The following is a 21,886-nucleotide window of genomic DNA, read 5'->3' as shown; positions in this document are numbered from 1 at the left end:
CCAATACAAGCACTCGTTGTCATAAAAGTGCCCATATTAGGCACACAGATTGTAGCATAACTTTACTTCACAACCACCCTGGAAGATTATTTTATACAAAATGGTCAATATACATCTACCCTCATATGAGACAAAATTTCTGGGTAAATGGACCAACCAGAACCACCCAAGACAAGTTCCAAGACAACCACTATTTTTGACGCAATTCACCCCAATTTGGGCACTTATTCTGGCCTAACATCACCCCAGAACCTCCCTGGAAGACTAATTTTACACAAAATTGTGAATTATACATCTACCCACAAATGAGACACAATTTCTGGGTAAATGGACCAACCAGAACCGCTCAGGACCAGTTCCAATACAAGCACTCGTTGTCATAAAAGTGCCCATATTTGGCACACTGATTGTGGCATAACTTTACTTCACAACCACCCTGGAAGATTATTTTATACAAAATGGTCAATATACGTCTACCCTCATATCAGACAAAATTTCAGGGTAAATGGACCAACCAGAACCACCCAGGACCAGTTACAATGCAACCATTATTTTTAACAAAATTTACCCCAATTTGGGCACTATTTCTGGCTTAACATCCCCCCAGAACCTCCCTGGAAGACTAATTTTACACAAAATGGTGAATTATACATCTACCCACAAAAGAGACACAATTTCTGGGTAAATGCACCAACCAGAACCACCCAGGACCAGTTCCAATACAAGCACTCGTTGTCATAAAAGTGCCCATATTAGGTACATTGATTGTGGCATAACTTTACTTCACAACCACCCTGGAAGATTATTTTATACAGAATTGTCAATATACATCACCCCTCATAGGAGACAAAATTTCAGGGTAAATGGACTAACCAGAACCACCCAGGACCAGTTACAATGCAACCACTCTTTTGAACGAAATTTACCCCATTTTGGGCACTTATTCTTGCCTAACATCCTCCCAGAACCTCCCTGGAAGATTATTTTATAGAAAATTGTCAATAAACATCTCCCCTCATATGATACAAAATTTCTGGGTAAATGGACAAACCAGAACCACCCAGGACCAGTTCCAATACAAGCACTCGTTGTCATAAAAGTGCCCATATTAGGCACACTGTTTGTGGCATAACTTTACTTCACAACCACCCTGGAAGATTATTTTATACAGAATGGTCAATATACGTCTACCCTCATATAAGACAAAATTTCAAGGTAAATGGACCAACCAGAACCACCCAAGACCAGTTCCAAGACAACCACTATTTTTGACGCAATTTACCCCAATTTGGGCACTTATTCTGGCCTAACATCACCCCAGAACCTCCCTGGAAGACTAATTTTACACAAAATTGTGAATTATACATCTACCCACAAATAAGACAACATTTCTGGGTAAATGGACCAACCAGAACCGCTCAGGACCAGTTCCAATACAAGCACTCGTTGTCATAAAAGTGCCCATATTAGGCACACTGATTGTGGCATAACTTTACTTCACAACCACCCTGGAAGATTATTTTATACAAAATGGTCAATATACGTCTACCCTCATATGAGACAAAATTTCAGGGTAAATGAACCAACCAGAACCATCCAGGACCAGTTCCAATGCAACCACTATTTTTGACGCAATTTATCCCAATTTGGGCACTATTTCTTGCCTAACATCCCCCCAGAACATCCCTGGAAGTCTAATTTTATACAAAAATGTGAATTATACATCTAACCACAAATGAGACACAATTCCCGGGTAAATGGACCAACCAGAACCACCCAGGACCACTTCCAATACAAGCACTCGTTGTCATAAAAGTGCCCATATTAGGTACATTGATTGTGGCATAACTTTACTTCACAACATCCTTGGAAGATTATTTTATACAAAATGGTCAATATACATCTACCCACATATGAGACACAATTTCAGGGTAAATGGACCAAACAGAACCACCCAGGACCAGTTCCAAGACAACCACTATTTTTGACGCAATTTACCCCAATTTGGGCACTTATTCTTGCCTAACATCCACCCAGAACCTCCCTGGAATATTATTTTATAGAAAATGGTCAATATACATCTCCCCTCATATGAGACACAATTTCAGGGTAAATGGACCAACCAGAACCACCCAGGACCAGTTCCAATGCAACCACTATTTTTAGTGAAAATTACCCCTTTTTGGGCACTATTTCTTGCCTAACACCCCCCCAGAAAATCCCTGGAAGTCTAATTTTATACAAAAATGTGAATTATACATCTACCCACAAATATGACACAAGTCCCGGGTAAATGGACTAACCAGAACCACTCAGGACCAGTTCCAATACAAGCACTCGTTGTCATAAAAGTGCCCATATCAGGCACACTGATTGTGGCATAACTTTACTTCACAACCTCCCTGGAAGATTATTTTATACCAAATGGTCAATATACATCTACCCACATATGAGACACAATTTCAGGGTAAATGGACCAACCAGAACCACCCAGGACCAGTTCCAATGCAACCACTATTTTTAACGAAAATTACCCCTTTTTGGGAACTATTTCTTGCCTACCATCCCCCCAGAACATCCCTGGAAGTCTAATTTTATACAAAAATGTGAATTATACATCTACCCACAAATAAGACACAAATCCCGGGTAAATGGACCAACCAGAACCACTCAGGACCAGTTCCAATACAAGCACTCTTTTCAATAAGAGTGCCCATATTAGGCACACAGATTGTAGCATAACTTTACTTCACAACCACCCTGGAAGATTATTTTATACAAAATGGTCAATATACATCTACCCTCATATGAGACAAAATTTCTGGGTAAATGGACCAACCAGAACCACCCAAGACAAGTTCCAAGACAACCACTAATTTTGACGCAATTAACCCCAATTTGGGCACTTATTCTGGCCTAACATCACCCCAGAACCTCCCTGGAAGACTAATTTTACACAAAATGGTGAATTATACATCTACCCACAAATGAGGCACAATTTCTGGGTAAATACACCAACCAGAACCGCTCAGGACCAGTTCCAATACAAGCACTCGTTGTCATAAAAGTGCCCATATTAGGCACACTGATTGTGGCATAACTTTACTTCACAACGACCCTGGAAGATTATTTTATACAAAATGGTCAATATACGTCTACCCTCATATGAGACACAATTTCAGGGTAAATGGACCAACCAGAACCACCCAGGACCAGTTCCAACACAACCACTCTTTTTAACGAAAATTACCCCATTTTGGGCACTATTTCTGGCCTAACATCCCCCCAGAACCTCCCTGGAAGACTAATTTTATACAAAAATGTGAATTATACATCTACCCACAAATGAGACACAATTCCCGGGTAAATGGACCAACCAGAACCACCCAGGACCACTTCCAATACAAGCACTCGTTGTCATAAAAGTGCCCATATTAGGTACATTGATTGTGGCATAACTTTACTTCACAACATCCTTGGAAGACTATTTTATACAAAATGGTCAATATACATCTACCCACATATGAGACACAATTTCAGGGTAAATGGACCAACCAGAACCACCCAGGACCAGTTCCAATGCAACCACTATTTTTAGTGAAAATTACCCCTTTTTGGGCACTATTTCTTGCCTAACATCCCCCCAGAACATCCCTGGTAGTCTAATTTTATACAAAAATGTGAATTATACATCTACCCACAAATATGACACAAGTCCCGGGTAAATGGACCAACCAGAACCACTCAGGACCAGTTCCAATACAAGCACTCGTTGTCATAAAAGTGCCCATATCAGGCACACTGATTGTGGCATAACTTTACTTCACAACCTCCCTGGAAGATTATTTTATACCAAATGGTCAATATACATCTACCCACAAATGAGACACAATTTCAGGGTAAATGGACCAACCAGAACCACCCAGGACCAGTTCCAATGCAACCACTATTTTTAACGAAAATTACCCCTTTTTGGGAACTATTTCTTGCCTACCATCCCCCCAGAACATCCCTGGAAGTCTAATTTTATACAAAAATGTGAATTATACATCTACCCACAAATGAGACACAATTCCCGGGTAAATGGACCAACCAGAACCACTCAGGACCAGTTCCAATACAAGCACTCTTTTCAATAAGAGTGCCCATATTAGGCACACAGATTGTAGCATAACTTTACTTCACAACCACCCTGGAAGATTATTTTATACAAAATGGTCAATATACATCTACCCTCATATGAGACAAAATTTCTGGGTAAATGGACCAACCAGAACCACCCAAGACAAGTTCCAAGACAACCACTATTTTTGACGCAATTTACCCCAATTTGGGCACTTATTCTGGCCTAACATCACCCCAGAACCTCCCTGGAAGACTAATTTTACACAAAATGGTGAATTATACATCTACCCACAAATGAGGCACAATTTCTGGGTAAATGCACCAACCAGAACCGCTCAGGACCAGTTCCAATACAAGCACTCGTTGTCATAAAAGTGCCCATATTAGGCACACTGATTGTGGCATAACTTTACTTCACAACGACCCTGGAAGATTATTTTATACAAAATGGTCAATATACGTCTACCCTCATATGAGACACAATTTCAGGGTAAATGGACCAACCAGAACCACCCAGGACCAGTTCCAACACAACCACTCTTTTTAACGAAAATTACCCCATTTTGGGCACTATTTCTGGCCTAACATCCCCCCAGAACCTCCCTGGAAGACTAATTTTATACAAAAATGTGAATTATACATCTACCCACAAATGAGACACAATTTCCGGGTAAATGGACCAACCAGAACCACCCAGGACCACTTCCAATACAAGCACTCGTTGTCATAAAAGTGCCCATATTAGGTACATTGATTGTGGCATAACTTTACTTCACAACATCCTTGGAAGATTATTTTATACCAAATGGTCAATATACATCTACCCACATATGAGACACAATTTCAGGGTAAATGGACCAACCAGAACCACCCAGGACCAGTTCCAATGCAACCACTATTTTTAACGAAAATTACCCCTTTTTGGGAACTATTTCTTGCCTACCATCCCCCCAGAACATCCTTGGAAGTCTAATTTTATACAAAAATGTGAATTATACATCTACCCACAAATGAGACACAATTCCCGGGTAAATGGACCAACCAGAACCACTCAGGACCAGTTCCAATACAAGCACTCTTTTCAATAAGAGTGCCCATATTAGGCACACAGATTGTAGCATAACTTTACTTCACAACCACCCTGGAAGATTATTTTATACAAAATGGTCAATATACATCTAACCTCATATGAGACAAAATTTCTGGGTAAATGGACCAACCAGAACCACCCAAGACAAGTTCCAAGACAACCACTATTTTTGACGCAATTTACCCCAATTTGGGCACTTATTCTGGCCTAACATCACCCCAGAACCTCCCTGGAAGACTAATTTTACACAAAATGGTGAATTATACATCTACCCACAAATGAGGCACAATTTCTGGGTAAATGCACCAACCAGAACAACCCAGGACCAGTTCCAATACAAGCACTCGTTGTCATAAAAGTGCCCATATTAGGTACATTGATTGTGGCATAACTTTACTTCACAACCACCCTGGAAGATTATTTTATACAGAATTGTCAATATACATCTACCCTCATATGAGACAAAATTTCTGGGTAAATGGACCAACCAGAACCACCCAAGACCAGTTCCAATGCAACCACTATTTTTAACGAAATATTCCCCACTTTGGGCACTTATTCTGGCCTAACATCCCTCCAGAACATCCCTGGAAGTCTAATTTTATACAAAAATGTGAATTATACATCTACCCACAAATATGACACAAGTCCCGGGTAAATGGACCAACCAGAACCACTCAGGACCAGTTCCAATACAAGCACTCGTTGTCATAAAAGTGCCCATATTAGGTACATTGATTGTGGCATAACTTTACTTCACATCCTCCCTGAAAGATTATTTTATACAAAACGGTCAATATACATCTTCCCTCATATGAGACACAATTTCAGGGTAAATGGACCAACCAGAACCACCCAAGACAAGTTCCAAGACAACCACTATTTTTGACGCAATTTACCCCAATTTGGGCACTTATTCTGGCCTAACATCACCCCAGAACCTCCCTGGAAGACTAATTTTACACAAAATTGTGAATTATACATCTACCCACAAATGAGACACAATTTCTGGGTAAATGGACCAACCAGAACCGCTCAGGACCAGTTCCAATACAAGCACTCGTTGTCATAAAAGTGCCCATATTTGGCACACTGATTGTGGCATAACTTTACTTCACAACCACCCTGGAAGATTATTTTATACAAAATGGTCAATATACGTCTACCCTCATATCAGACAAAATTTCAGGGTAAATGGACCAACCAGAACCACCCAGGACCAGTTACAATGCAACCATTATTTTTAACGAAATTTACCCCAATTTGGGCACTATTTCTGGCTTAACATCCCCCCAGAACCTCCCTGGAAGACTAATTTTACACAAAATGGTGAATTATACATCTACCCACAAAAGAGACACAATTTCTGGGTAAATGCACCAACCAGAACCACCCAGGACCAGTTCCAATACAAGCACTCGTTGTCATAAAAGTGCCCATATTAGGTACATTGATTGTGGCATAACTTTACTTCACAACCACCCTGGAAGATTATTTTATACAGAATTGTCAATATACATCACCCCTCATAGGAGACAAAATTTCAGGGTAAATGGACTAACCAGAACCACCCAGGACCAGTTACAATGCAACCACTCTTTTGAACGAAATTTACCCCATTTTGGGCACTTATTCTTGCCTAACATCCTCCCAGAACCTCCCTGGAAGATTATTTTATAGAAAATTGTCAATAAACATCTCCCCTCATATGATACAAAATTTCTGGGTAAATGGACAAACCAGAACCACCCAGGACCAGTTCCAATACAAGCACTCGTTGTCATAAAAGTGCCCATATTAGGCACACTGTTTGTGGCATAACTTTACTTCACAACCACCCTGGAAGATTATTTTATACAGAATGGTCAATATACGTCTACCCTCATATAAGACAAAATTTCAAGGTAAATGGACCAACCAGAACCACCCAAGACCAGTTCCAAGACAACCACTATTTTTGACGCAATTTACCCCAATTTGGGCACTTATTCTGGCCTAACATCACCCCAGAACCTCCCTGGAAGACTAATTTTACACAAAATTGTGAATTATACATCTACCCACAAATAAGACAACATTTCTGGGTAAATGGACCAACCAGAACCGCTCAGGACCAGTTCCAATACAAGCACTCGTTGTCATAAAAGTGCCCATATTAGGCACACTGATTGTGGCATAACTTTACTTCACAACCTCCCTGGAAAATTATTTTATACAAATTGGTCAATATACATCTACCCTCATATGAGACACAATTTCAGGGTAAATGGACCAACCAGAACCACCCAAGACCAGTTCCAAGACAACCACTATTTTTGACGAAATTTACCCCATTTTGGTCACTTATTCTGGCCTAACATCCCCCCAGAATCTCCCTGGAAGACTAATTTTATACAAAATTGTGAATTATACATCTACCCACAAATGAGACACAAGTCCCGGGTAAATGGACCAACCAGAACCACTCAGGACCAGTTCCAATACAAGCACTCGTTGTCATAAAAGTGCCCATATTAGGTACATTGATTGTGGCATAACTTTACTTCACAACCTCCCTGGAAAATTATTTTATACAAATTGGTTAATATACATCTACCCTCATATGAGACACAATTTCAGGGTAAATGGACCAACCAGAACCACCCAAGACCAGTTCCAAGACAACCACTATTTTTGACGAAATTTACCCCATTTTGGTCACTTATTCTGGCCTAACATCCCCCCAGAACATCCCTGGAAGTCTAATTTTATACAAAATGGTGAATTATACATCTACCCACAAATGAGACACAATTTCTGGGTAAATGGACCAACCAGAACCGCTCAGGACCAGTTCCAATACAAGCACTCGTTGTCATAAAAGTGCCCATATCAGGCACACTGATTGTGGCATAACTTTACTTCACAACCTCCCTGGAAGATTATTTTATACAAAATGGTCAATATACATCTACCCTCATATGAGACAAAATTTCTGGGTAAATGGACCAACCAGAACCACCCAAGACCAGTTCCAATGCAACCACTATTTTTAACGAAAATTACCCCTTTTTGGGCACTATTTCTTGCCTAACATCCCCCCAGAACATCCCTGGAAGTCTAATTTTATACAAAAATGTGAATTATACATCTACCCACAAATATGACACAAATCCCGGGTAAATGGACCAACCAGAACCACTCAGGACCAGTTCCAATACAAGCACTCGTTGTCATAAAAGTGCCCATATCAGGCACACTGATTGTGGCATAACTTTACTTCACAACCTCCCTGGAAGATTATTTTATACCAAATGGTCAATATACATCTACCCACAAATGAGACACAATTTCAGGGTAAATGGACCAACCAGAACCACCCAGGACCAGTTCCAATGCAACCACTATTTTTAACGAAAATTACCCCTTTTTGGGAACTATTTCTTGCCTACCATCCCCCCAGAACATCCCTGGAAGTCTAATTTTATACAAAATTGTGAATTATACATCTACCCACAAATGAGACACAATTTCTGGGTAAATGGACCAACCAGAACCGCTCAGGACCAGTTCCAATACAAGCACTCGTTGTCATAAAAGTGCCCATATTTGGCACACTGATTGTGGCATAACTTTACTTCACAACCACCCTGGAAGATTATTTTATACAAAATGGTCAATATACATCTACCCTCATATGAGACAAAATTTCTGGGTAAATGGACCAACCAGAACCACCCAAGACAAGTTCCAAGACAACCACTATTTTTGACGCAATTTACCCCAATTTGGGCACTTATTCTGGCCTAACATCACCCCAGAACCTCCCTGGAAGACTAATTTTACACAAAATTGTGAATTATACATCTACCCACAAATGAGACACAATTTCTGGGTAAATGGACCAACCAGAACCGCTCAGGACCAGTTCCAATACAAGCACTCGTTGTCATAAAAGTGCCCATATTTGGCACACTGATTGTGGCATAACTTTACTTCACAACCACCCTGGAAGATTATTTTATACAAAATGGTCAATATACGTCTACCCTCATATCAGACAAAATTTCAGGGTAAATGGACCAACCAGAACCACCCAGGACCAGTTACAATGCAACCATTATTTTTAACGAAATTTACCCCAATTTGGGCACTATTTCTGGCTTAACATCCCCCCAGAACCTCCCTGGAAGACTAATTTTACACAAAATGGTGAATTATACATCTACCCACAAAAGAGACACAATTTCTGGGTAAATGCACCAACCAGAACCACCCAGGACCAGTTCCAATACAAGCACTCGTTGTCATTAAAGTGCCCATATTAGGTACATTGATTGTGGCATAACTTTACTTCACAACCACCCTGGAAGATTATTTTATACAGAATTGTCAATATACATCACCCCTCATAGGAGACAAAATTTCAGGGTAAATGGACTAACCAGAACCACCCAGGACCAGTTACAATGCAACCACTCTTTTGAACGAAATTTACCCCATTTTGGGCACTTATTCTTTCCTAACATCCTCCCAGAACCTCCCTGGAAGATTATTTTATAGAAAATTGTCAATAAACATCTCCCCTCATATGATACAAAATTTCTGGGTAAATGGACAAACCAGAACCACCCAGGACCAGTTCCAATACAAGCACTCGTTGTCATAAAAGTGCCCATATTAGGCACACTGTTTGTGGCATAACTTTACTTCACAACCACCCTGGAAGATTATTTTATACAGAATGGTCAATATACGTCTACCCTCATATAAGACAAAATTTCAAGGTAAATGGACCAACCAGAACCACCCAAGACCAGTTCCAAGACAACCACTATTTTTGACGCAATTTACCCCAATTTGGGCACTTATTCTGGCCTAACATCACCCCAGAACCTCCCTGGAAGACTAATTTTACACAAAATTGTGAATTATACATCTACCCACAAATAAGACAACATTTCTGGGTAAATGGACCAACCAGAACCGCTCAGGACCAGTTCCAATACAAGCACTCGTTGTCATAAAAGTGCCCATATTAGGCACACTGATTGTGGCATAACTTTACTTCACAACCTCCCTGGAAAATTATTTTATACAAATTGGTCAATATACATCTACCCTCATATGAGACACAATTTCAGGGTAAATGGACCAACCAGAACCACCCAAGACCAGTTCCAAGACAACCACTATTTTTGACGAAATTTACCCCATTTTGGTCACTTATTCTGGCCTAACATCCCCCCAGAATCTCCCTGGAAGACTAATTTTATACAAAATTGTGAATTATACATCTACCCACAAATGAGACACAAGTCCCGGGTAAATGGACCAACCAGAACCACTCAGGACCAGTTCCAATACAAGCACTCGTTGTCATAAAAGTGCCCATATTAGGTACATTGATTGTGGCATAACTTTACTTCACAACCTCCCTGGAAAATTATTTTATACAAATTGGTCAATATACATCTACCCTCATATGAGACACAATTTCAGGGTAAATGGACCAACCAGAACCACCCAAGACCAGTTCCAAGACAACCACTATTTTTGACGAAATTTACCCCATTTTGGTCACTTATTCTGGCCTAACATCCCCCCAGAACATCCCTGGAAGTCTAATTTTATACAAAATGGTGAATTATACATCTACCCACAAATGAGACACAATTTCTGGGTAAATGGACCAACCAGAACCGCTCAGGACCAGTTCCAATACAAGCACTCGTTGTCATAAAAGTGCCCATATTAGGTACATTGATTGTGGCATAACTTTACTTCACAACCACCCTGGAAGATTATTTTATACAGAATTGTCAATATACATCTACCCTCATATGAGACAAAATTTCTGGGTAAATGGACCAACCAGAACCACCCAAGACCAGTTCCAATGCAACCACTATTTTTAACGAAATTTACCCCACTTTGGGCACTTATTCTGGCCTAACATCCCTCCAGAACATCCCTGGAAGTCTAATTTTATACAAAAATGTGAATTATACATCTACCCACAAATATGACACAAGTCCCGGGTAAATGGACCAACAAGAACCACTCAGGACCAGTTCCAATACAAGCACTCGTTGTCATAAAAGTGCCCATATTAGGTACATTGATTGTGGCATAACTTTACTTCACATCCTCCCTGAAAGATTATTTTATACAAAACGGTCAATATACATCTTCCCTCATATGAGACACAATTTCAGGGTAAATGGACCAACCAGAACCACCCAAGACCAGTTCCGAGACAACCACTATTTTTAACGAAATTTACCCCAATTTGGGCACTATTTCTGGCTTAACATCCCCCCAGAACATCCCTGGAAGTCTAATTTTATACAAAAATGTGAATTATACATCTACCCACAAATGAGACACAATTCCCGGGTAAATGGACCAAACAGAACCACCCAGGACCAGTTACAATGCAACCACTCTTTTGAACGAAATTTACCCCATTTTGGGCACTATTTCTTGCCTAACATCCCCCCAGAACCTCCCTGGAAGACTAATTTTACACAAAATGGTGAATTATACATCTACCCACAAATGAGGCACAATTTCTGGGTAAATGCACCAACCAGAACCACCCAGGACCAGTTCCAATACAAGCACTCGTTGTCATAAAAGTGCCCATATTAGGTACATTGATTGTGGCATAACTTTACTTCACAACCACCCTGGAAGATTATTTTATACTGAATTGTCAATATACATCTCCCCTCATATGAGACAAAATTTCAGGGTAAATGGACCAACCAGAACCACCCAGGACCAGTTACAATGCAACCACTCTTTTTAACGAAATTTACCCCATTTTGGGCACTTATTCTTGCCTAACATCCCCCCAGAACCTCCCTGGAAGATTATTTTATAGAAAATGGTCAATAAACATCTACCCTCATATGATACAAAATTTCTGGGTAAATGGACCAACCAGAACCACCCAGGACCAATTCCAATACAAGCACTCGTTGTCATAAAAGTGCCCATATTAGGCACACTGTTTGTGGCATAACTTTACTTCACAACCACCCTGGAAGATTATTTTATACAGAATGGTCAATATACGTCTACCCTCATATAAGACAAAATTTCAAGGTAAATGGACCAACCAGAACCACCCAAGACCAGTTCCAAGACAACCACTATTTTTGATGCAATTTACCCCAATTTGGGCACTTATTCTGGCCTAACATCACCCCAGAACCTCCCTGGAAGACTAATTTTACACATAATTGTGAATTATACATCTACCCACAAATGACACACAATTTCTGGGTAAATGGACAAACCAGAACCGCTCAGGACCAGTTCCAATACAAGCACTCGTTGTCATAAAAGTGCCCATATTAGGCACACTGATTGTGGCATAACTTTACTTCACAACCACCCTGGAAGATTATTTTATAAAAAAATGGTCAATATACGTCTACCCTCATATGAGACAAAATTTCAGGGTAAATGGACCAACCAGAACCATCCAGGACCAGTTCCAATGCAACCACTATTTTTGACGCAATTTACCCCAATTTGGGCACTATTTATTGCCTAACATCCCCCAGAATCTCCCTGGAAGACTAATTTTATACAAAATTGTGAATTATACATCTACCCACAAATGAGACACAAGTCCCGGGTAAATGGACCAACCAGAACCACTCAGGACCAGTTCCAATACAAGCACTCGTTGTCATAAAAGTGCCCATATTAGGTACATTGATTGTGGCATAACTTTACTTCACAACCTCCCTGGAAAATTATTTTATACAAATTGGTCAATATACATCTACCCTCATATGAGACACAATTTCAGGGTAAATGGACCAACCAGAACCACCCAAGACCAGTTCCAAGACAACCACTATTTTTGACGAAATTTACCCCATTTTGGTCATTTATTCTGGCCTAACATCCCCCCAGAACATCCCTGGAAGTCTAATTTTATACAAAATGGTGAATTATACATCTACCCACAAATGAGACACAATTTCTGGGTAAATGGACCAACCAGAACCGCTCAGGACCAGTTCCAATACAAGCACTCGTTGTCATAAAAGTGCCCATATCAGGCACACTGATTGTGGCATAACTTTACTTCACAACCTCCCTGGAAGATTATTTTATACAAAATGGTCAATATACATCTACCCTCATATGAGACAAAATTTCTGGGTAAATGGACCAACCAGAACCACCCAAGACCAGTTCCAATGCAACCACTATTTTTAACGAAATTTACCCCATTTTGGGCACTTATTCCGGCCTAACATCCCTCCAGAACATCCCTGGAAGTCTAATTTTATACAAAAATGTGAATTATACATCTACCCATAAATGAGACACAATTCCCGGGTAAATGGACCAACCAGAACCACCCAGGACCACTTCCAATACAAGCACTCGTTGTCATAAAAGTGCCCATACTAGGTACATTGATTGTGGCATAACTTTACTTCACAACATCCTTGGAAGATTATTTTATACAAAATGGTCAATATACATCTACCCACATATGAGACACAATTTCAGGGTAAATGGACCAACCAGAACCACCCAGGACCAGTTCCAATGCAACCACTATTTTGAACAAAAATTACCACTTTTTGGGCACTTTTTCTTGCCTAACATCCCCCCAGAACCTCCCTGGAAGATTATTTTATAGAAAATGGTCAATAAACATCTACCCTCATATGATACAAAATTTCTGGGTAAATGGACCAACCAGAACCACCCAGGACCAGTTCCAATACAAGCACTCGTTGTCATAAAAGTGCCCATATTAGGCACACAGATTGTAGCATAACTTTACTTCACAACCACCCTGGAAGATTATTTTATACAAAATGGTCAATATACATCTACCCTCATATGAGACAAAATTTCTGGGTAAATGGACCAACCAGAACCACCCAAGACAAGTTCCAAGACAACCACTATTTTTGACGCAATTTACCCCAATTTGGGCACTTATTCTGGCCTAACATCACCCCAGAACCTCCCTGGAAGACTAATTTTACACAAAATTGTGAATTATACATCTACCCACAAATGAGACACAATTTCTGGGTAAATGGACCAACCAGAACCGCTCAGGACCAGTTCCAATACAAGCACTCGTTGTCATAAAAGTGCCCATATTTGGCACACTGATTGTGGCATAACTTTACTTCACAACCACCCTGGAAGATTATTTTATACAAAATGGTCAATATACGTCTACCCTCATATCAGACAAAATTTCAGGGTAAATGGACCAACCAGAACCACCCAGGACCAGTTACAATGCAACCATTATTTTTAACGAAATTTACCCCAATTTGGGCACTATTTCTGGCTTAACATCCCCCCAGAACCTCCCTGGAAGACTAATTTTACACAAAATGGTGAATTATACATCTACCCACAAAAGAGACACAATTTCTGGGTAAATGCACCAACCAGAACCACCCAGGACCAGTTCCAATACAAGCACTCGTTGTCATAAAAGTGCCCATATTAGGTACATTGATTGTGGCATAACTTTACTTCACAACCACCCTGGAAGATTATTTTATACAGAATTGTCAATATACATCACCCCTCATAGGAGACAAAATTTCAGGGTAAATGGACTAACCAGAACCACCCAGGACCAGTTACAATGCAACCACTCTTTTGAACGAAATTTACCCCATTTTGGGCACTTATTCTTGCCTAACATCCTCCCAGAACCTCCCTGGAAGATTATTTTATAGAAAATTGTCAATAAACATCTCCCCTCATATGATACAAAATTTCTGGGTAAATGGACAAACCAGAACCACCCAGGACCAGTTCCAATACAAGCACTCGTTGTCATAAAAGTGCCCATATTAGGCACACTGTTTGTGGCATAACTTTACTTCACAACCACCCTGGAAGATTATTTTATACAGAATGGTCAATATACGTCTACCCTCATATAAGACAAAATTTCAAGGTAAATGGACCAACCAGAACCACCCAAGACCAGTTCCAAGACAACCACTATTTTTGACGCAATTTACCCCAATTTGGGCACTTATTCTGGCCTAACATCACCCCAGAACCTCCCTGGAAGACTAATTTTACACAAAATTGTGAATTATACATCTACCCACAAATAAGACAACATTTCTGGGTAAATGGACCAACCAGAACCGCTCAGGACCAGTTCCAATACAAGCACTCGTTGTCATAAAAGTGCCCATATTAGGCACACTGATTGTGGCATAACTTTACTTCACAACCTCCCTGGAAAATTATTTTATACAAATTGGTCAATATACATCTACCCTCATATGAGACACAATTTCAGGGTAAATGGACCAACCAGAACCACCCAAGACCAGTTCCAAGACAACCACTATTTTTGACGAAATTTACCCCATTTTGGTCACTTATTCTGGCCTAACATCCCCCCAGAATCTCCCTGGAAGACTAATTTTATACAAAATTGTGAATTATACATCTACCCACAAATGAGACACAAGTCCCGGGTAAATGGACCAACCAGAACCACTCAGGACCAGTTCCAATACAAGCACTCGTTGTCATAAAAGTGCCCATATTAGGTACATTGATTGTGGCATAACTTTACTTCACAACCTCCCTGGAAAATTATTTTATACAAATTGGTCAATATACATCTACCCTCATATGAGACACAATTTCAGGGTAAATGGACCAACCAGAACCACCCAAGACCAGTTCCAAGACAACCACTATTTTTGACGAAATTTACCCCATTTTGGTCACTTATTCTGGCCTAACATCCCCCCAGAACATCCCTGGAAGTCTAATTTTATACAAAATGGTGAATTATACATCTACCCACAAATGAGACACAATTTCTGGGTAAATGGACCAACCAGAACCGCTCAGGACCAGTTCCAATACAAGCACTCGTTGTCATAAAAGTGCCCATATCAGGCACACTGATTGTGGCATAACTTTACTTCACAACCTCCCTGGAAGATTATTTTATACAAAATGGTCAATATACATCTACCCTCATATGAGACAAAATTTCTGGGTAAATGGACCAACCAGAACCACCCAAGACCAGTTCCAATGCAACCACTATTTTTAACGAAAATTACCCCTTTTTGGGCACTATTTCTTGCCTAACATCCCCCCAGAACATCCCTGGAAGTCTAATTTTATACAAAAATGTGAATTATACATCTACCCACAAATATGACACAAGTCCCGGGTAAATGGACCAACCAGAACCACTCAGGACCAGTTCCAATACAAGCACTCGTTGTCATAAAAGTGCCCATATCAGGCACACTGATTGTGGCATAACTTTACTTCACAACCTCCCTGGAAGATTATTTTATACCAAATGGTCAATATACATCTACCCACAAATGAGACACAATTTCAGGGTAAATGGACCAACCAGAACCACCCAGGACCAGTTCCAATGCAACCACTATTTTTAACGAAAATTACCCCTTTTTGGGAACTATTTCTTGCCTACCATCCCCCCAGAACATCCCTGGAAGTCTAATTTTATACAAAAATGTGAATTATACATCTACCCACAAATGAGACACAATTCCCGGGTAAATGGACCAACCAGAACCACTCAGGACCAGTTCCAATACAAGCACTCTTTTCAATAAGAGTGCCCATATTAGGCACACAGATTGTAGCATAACTTTACTTCACAACCACCCTGGAAGATTATTTTATACAAAATGGTCAATATACATCTACCCTCATATGAGACAAAATTTCTGGGTAAATGGACCAACCAGAACCACCCAAGACAAGTTCCAAGACAACCACTATTTTTGACGCAATTTACCCCAATTTGGGCACTTATTCTGGCCTAACATCACCCCAGAACCTCCCTGGAAGACTAATTTTACACAAAATGGTGAATGATACATCTACCCACAAATGAGGCACAATTTCTGGGTAAATGCACCAACCAGAACCACCCAGGACCAGTTCCAATGCAACCACTATTTTTAGTGAAAATTACCCCTTTTTGGGCACTATTTCTTGCCTAACATCCCCCCAGAACATCCCTGGAAGTCTAATTTTATACAAAAATGTGAATTATACATCTACCCACAAATATGACACAAGTCCCGGGTAAATGGACCAACCAGAACCACTCAGGACCAGTTCCAATACAAGCACTCGTTGTCATAAAAGTGCCCATATCAGGCACACTGATTGTGGCATAACTTTACTTCACAACCTCCCTGGAAGATTATTTTATACCAAATGGTCAATATACATCTACCCACATATGAGACACAATTTCAGGGTAAATGGACCAACCAGAACCACCCAGGACCAGTTCCAATGCAACCACTATTTTTAACGAAAATTACCCCTTTTTGGGAACTATTTCTTGCCTACCATCCCCCCAGAACATCCCTGGAAATCTAATTTTACACAAAATGGTGAATTATACATCTACCCACAAATGAGGCACATTTTCTGGGTAAATGCACCAACCAGAACCACCCAGGACCAGTTCCAATACAAGCACTCGTTGTCATAAAAGTGCCCATATTAGGCACACTGTTTGTGGCATAACTTTACTTCACAACCACCCTGGAAGATTATTTTATACAGAATGGTCAATATACGTCTACCCTCATATAAGACAAAATTTCAAGGTAAATGGACCAACCAGAACCACCCAAGACCAGTTCCAAGACAACCACTATTTTTGACGCAATTTACCCCAATTTGGGCACTTATTCTGGCCTAACATCACCCCAGAACCTCCCTGGAAGACTAATTTTACACAAAATTGTGAATTATACATCTACCCACAAATAAGACAACATTTCTGGGTAAATGGACCAACCAGAACCGCTCAGGACCAGTTCCAATACAAGCACTCGTTGTCATAAAAGTGCCCATATTAGGCACACTGATTGTGGCATAACTTTACTTCACAACCTCCCTGGAAAATTATTTTATACAAATTGGTCAATATACATCTACCCTCATATGAGACACAATTTCAGGGTAAATGGACCAACCAGAACCACCCAAGACCAGTTCCAAGACAACCACTATTTTTGACGAAATTTACCCCATTTTGGTCACTTATTCTGGCCTAACATCCCCCCAGAATCTCCCTGGAAGACTAATTTTATACAAAATTGTGAATTATACATCTACCCACAAATGAGACACAAGTCCCGGGTAAATGGACCAACCAGAACCACTCAGGACCAGTTCCAATACAAGCACTCGTTGTCATAAAAGTGCCCATATTAGGTACATTGATTGTGGCATAACTTTACTTCACAACCTCCCTGGAAAATTATTTTATACAAATTGGTCAATATACATCTACCCTCATATGAGACACAATTTCAGGGTAAATGGACCAACCAGAACCACCCAAGACCAGTTCCAAGACAACCACTATTTTTGACGAAATTTACCCCATTTTGGTCACTTATTCTGGCCTAACATCCCCCCAGAACATCCCTGGAAGTCTAATTTTATACAAAATGGTGAATTATACATCTACCCACAAATGAGACACAATTTCTGGGTAAATGGACCAACCAGAACCGCTCAGGACCAGTTCCAATACAAGCACTCGTTGTCATAAAAGTGCCCATATTAGGTACATTGATTGTGGCATAACTTTACTTCACAACCACCCTGGAAGATTATTTTATACAGAATTGTCAATATACATCTACCCTCATATGAGACAAAATTTCTGGGTAAATGGACCAACCAGAACCACCCAAGACCAGTTCCAATGCAACCACTATTTTTAACGAAATTTACCCCACTTTGGGCACTTATTCTGGCCTAACATCCCTCCAGAACATCCCTGGAAGTCTAATTTTATACAAAAATGTGAATTATACATCTACCCACAAATATGACACAAGTCCCGGGTAAATGGACCAACAAGAACCACTCAGGACCAGTTCCAATACAAGCACTCGTTGTCATAAAAGTGCCCATATTAGGTACATTGATTGTGGCATAACTTTACTTCACATCCTCCCTGAAAGATTATTTTATACAAAACGGTCAATATACATCTTCCCTCATATGAGACACAATTTCAGGGTAAATGGACCAACCAGAACCACCCAAGACCAGTTCCGAGACAACCACTATTTTTAACGAAATTTACCCCAATTTGGGCACTATTTCTGGCTTAACATCCCCCCAGAACATCCCTGGAAGTCTAATTTTATACAAAAATGTGAATTATACATCTACCCACAAATGAGACACAATTCCCGGGTAAATGGACCAAACAGAACCACCCAGGACCAGTTACAATGCAACCACTCTTTTGAACGAAATTTACCCCATTTTGGGCACTATTTCTTGCCTAACATCCCCCCAGAACCTCCCTGGAAGACTAATTTTACACAAAATGGTGAATTATACATCTACCCACAAATGAGGCACAATTTCTGGGTAAATGCACCAACCAGAACCACCCAGGACCAGTTCCAATACAAGCACTCGTTGTCATAAAAGTGCCCATATTAGGTACATTGATTGTGGCATAACTTTACTTCACAACCACCCTGGAAGATTATTTTATACAGAATTGTCAATATACATCTCCCCTCATATGAGACAAAATTTCAGGGTAAATGGACCAACCAGAACCACCCAGGACCAGTTACAATGCAACCACTCTTTTTAACGAAATTTACCCCATTTTGGGCACTTATTCTTGCCTAACATCCCCCCAGAACCTCCCTGGAAGATTATTTTATAGAAAATGGTCAATAAACATCTACCCTCATATGATACAAAATTTCTGGGTAAATGGACCAACCAGAACCACCCAGGACCAATTCCAATACAAGCACTCGTTGTCATAAAAGTGCCCATATTAGGCACACTGTTTGTGGCATAACTTTACTTCACAACCACCCTGGAAGATTATTTTATACAGAATGGTCAATATACGTCTACCCTCATATAAGACAAAATTTCAAGGTAAATGGACCAACCAGAACCACCCAAGACCAGTTCCAAGACAACCACTATTTTTGATGCAATTTACCCCAATTTGGGCACTTATTCTGGCCTAACATCACCCCAGAACCTCCCTGGAAGACTAATTTTACACATAATTGTGAATTATACATCTACCCACAAATGACACACAATTTCTGGGTAAATGGACAAACCAGAACCGCTCAGGACCAGTTCCAATACAAGCACTCGTTGTCATAAAAGTGCCCATATTAGGCACACTGATTGTGGCATAACTTTACTTCACAACCACCCTGGAAGATTATTTTATAAAAAAATGGTCAATATACGTCTACCCTCATATGAGACAAAATTTCAGGGTAAATGGACCAACCAGAACCATCCAGGACCAGTTCCAATGCAACCACTATTTTTGACGCAATTTACCCCAATTTGGGCACTATTTATTGCCTAACATCCCCCAGAATCTCCCTGGAAGACTAATTTTATACAAAATTGTGAATTATACATCTACCCACAAATGAGACACAAGTCCCGGGTAAATGGACCAACCAGAACCACTCAGGACCAGTTCCAATACAAGCACTCGTTGTCATAAAAGTGCCCATATTAGGTACATTGATTGTGGCATAACTTTACTTCACAACCTCCCTGGAAAATTATTTTATACAAATTGGTCAATATACATCTACCCTCATATGAGACACAATTTCAGGGTAAATGGACCAACCAGAACCACCCAAGACCAGTTCCAAGACAACCACTATTTTTGACGAAATTTACCCCATTTTGGTCATTTATTCTGGCCTAACATCCCCCCAGAACATCCCTGGAAGTCTAATTTTATACAAAATGGTGAATTATACATCTACCCACAAATGAGACACAATTTCTGGGTAAATGGACCAACCAGAACCGCTCAGGACCAGTTCCAATACAAGCACTCGTTGTCATAAAAGTGCCCATATCAGGCACACTGATTGTGGCATAACTTTACTTCACAACCTCCCTGGAAGATTATTTTATACAAAATGGTCAATATACATCTACCCTCATATGAGACAAAATTTCTGGGTAAATGGACCAACCAGAACCACCCAAGACCAGTTCCAATGCAACCACTATTTTTAACGAAATTTACCCCATTTTGGGCACTTATTCCGGCCTAACATCCCTCCAGAACATCCCTGGAAGTCTAATTTTATACAAAAATGTGAATTATACATCTACCCATAAATGAGACACAATTCCCGGGTAAATGGACCAACCAGAACCACCCAGGACCACTTCCAATACAAGCACTCGTTGTCATAAAAGTGCCCATACTAGGTACATTGATTGTGGCATAACTTTACTTCACAACATCCTTGGAAGATTATTTTATACAAAATGGTCAATATACATCTACCCACATATGAGACACAATTTCAGGGTAAATGGACCAACCAGAACCACCCAGGACCAGTTCCAATGCAACCACTATTTTGAACAAAAATTACCACTTTTTGGGCACTTTTTCTTGCCTAACATCCCCCCAGAACCTCCCTGGAAGATTATTTTATAGAAAATGGTCAATAAACATCTACCCTCATATGATACAAAATTTCTGGGTAAATGGACCAACCAGAACCACCCAGGACCAGTTCCAATACAAGCACTCGTTGTCATAAAAGTGCCCATATTAGGCACACAGATTGTAGCATAACT

Source organism: Stigmatopora argus, unplaced genomic scaffold (assembly GCF_051989625.1).
Source record: "Stigmatopora argus isolate UIUO_Sarg unplaced genomic scaffold, RoL_Sarg_1.0 HiC_scaffold_28, whole genome shotgun sequence".
NCBI lineage: Eukaryota > Metazoa > Chordata > Actinopteri > Syngnathiformes > Syngnathidae > Stigmatopora > Stigmatopora argus.
The sequence above is the reverse complement of the archived record's forward strand: the minus strand, read 5'-3'. Positions refer to the sequence as shown.